Genomic DNA, 1,970 nt, shown 5'->3' with positions numbered 1-1,970 from the left:
TTCTATTGGTTTGATGCTACCAAGACGATTGGGTGAGTTTTCACCGAGTTCGTCGCTTGAGTCTATAGGCTACCTCTTCACTCTGCTTTTCTTCTCACGGATCTTGGTTCGCGCTTTATGGCATTTCCAAAAAGAAAAAAATCCAATCCCGCAAAGGATTGTTCATGGAACTACTATCGAGATTCTTCGGACCATATTTCCTAGTATCATCCTGATGTTCATTGCTATACCATCATTTGCTCTCTTATACTCAATGGACGAGGTAGTAGTAAATCCAGCCATTACTATCAAAGCTATTGGACATCAATGGTATCGGAGTGCGCCTCTTCACGAGAGTTGGATTACAATGTCCTTTCTTTTATCAAAGCTATAATGTAATAGAAGAGTCACAGTCCAGTTCCACGGGCTTTCTCCCTTATCGACCAGACGAAGGTGATATGAATTCCATTCAGGCGGGTAAGGGCTTGGCTTGACCCTGTGTTCTCGGGTCGGAGGCGAAAACTGGCAAAGTTCATCAATCAGTGGTGGGGTGTTCGTAGAAAAGAAGGCATCGCCCAACGAGTGGCAGATTTTGATGGAGTCTCGCTTGGATGCTGGGGAGATCCATAGATCTGGATAGAGTCCCCAGAATAGCACTACTTAGTGACTAGGAGCGGAGATACCTTTGCGCGTTCTTTTTGTTTGATCGGCCTATCTTCCTTCTTTCTATAAGCAAGCTCCCTCCGGCTGTCCAGGGGCTGGGCGGCTCTCGGTTCTTGAGGGGGATTAGGCGGCAGTTGAAAGAGCTGCTCGAAAGCTTGACGAAGAAGCGAAAAAGGCCTATATATAATATTCTTTTTAGTACAAGGGCTTTTTACTAGTCAAGTGGTAAGGTAGGGCGCTATTCGATGAAGAAAACATCTTTTAGGAAAGTGGTTCAGGTAGCTCAGCTGGTTAGAGCAAAGGATTGAAAATCCTTGTGTCAGTGGTTCGAATCCACTTCTAAGCGGGCCATGGGTCCAAAGGCCGGATTTTCAAATTCAAGTGCAAGAGTAAGCCAAAAAATGTGAGCGCTCCTGCACTATACGGCTTTTTGCGTCTCCCTATCTTACTGGAGGCGTTTTCAAAATATTTATATATTTAAAATGAAATTCTAGAAAATATATCAAAAAAGAAAAAGAAAGATAAAGAAAAGAAAGAAAATAAAAAAGGTTTCTTAGGTTCTCGCGTCCCTGTGCCCAAAAGGAAGGGTGAGTTCGGTTTGAGTGTTTATCGATCGGGTGGATCTATATGCTCCGGGGTGGTGAGACGAGGTGTAGCGCTGACCCAAGTTTAAAATTTTGTCAACACAAATGTTGGTGAGTTCTCAAAATATAAAACAATATTTTGAAACTGTGATGTATTAAAATATATATTTCAAGTCAAAAGCATTTTGTTTGATAAATTATTTATATAAAACTACTTCGTCCTTTACCGGTATGAAGTCAACTTTCGTTTAAATTGCGAAAGCGTATGAATATTTTAAATCCAAAGTGTGACAATCATATTCACACAAAATCCTCTTAGAATTCTTATGAAGGTAACCTTTAAACAAAACCTTCCAAAAGTTTTTATCATCAACATTTTATTTATTTGAACAAACCGTATTAGTCATAAACTAGCTAAGAATATGACACATGTATGAGTATTAAATCTATAACCCTAAACATACCATACTCGAAATATTTGCCCCCAACATTTAACCAGAGCGACTGGTCGGCAGGCAGGGCGTCACCCCCCAATAGATCTATCAATATCTACGTCCTAATCCGAGAACGGTTATAACGACCGGGTAGTTATTTTCTTACCTTCGCGTTCATACTATATTCATGCAGTTGTTTCCTTACCTAAGTACTTCACGTCAGTCTAATTTAACTCATCCCATTTAATACTTTTCTAAAAGTAAAATGCAATTCATGAAACATGTTCTTTCCCCAAAAACATTTATAGAT

The 1,970-nt window shown here is 40.0% G+C and overlaps 1 non-coding gene across 1 annotated transcript; it reads left to right on the top strand.

The window, feature by feature from the left end:
* Nucleotides 1–914: 914 nt before the first annotated feature.
* TRNAF-GAA (transfer RNA phenylalanine (anticodon GAA)) lies at nt 915–988 on the top strand. Its single transcript has one exon. It is a non-coding gene; the product is annotated as a tRNA-Phe (tRNA).
* Nucleotides 989–1,970: the final 982 nt, after the last annotated feature.

Source organism: Bidens hawaiensis, unplaced genomic scaffold (assembly GCF_021521415.1).
Source record: "Bidens hawaiensis isolate Kalapana, Puna unplaced genomic scaffold, B.hawaiensis_p1.1 tig00029034_1, whole genome shotgun sequence".
Lineage (NCBI taxonomy): Eukaryota > Viridiplantae > Streptophyta > Magnoliopsida > Asterales > Asteraceae > Bidens > Bidens hawaiensis.
Note: the sequence above shows the minus strand (reverse complement) of the source record. Positions and strands in the feature narration are given on the sequence as shown.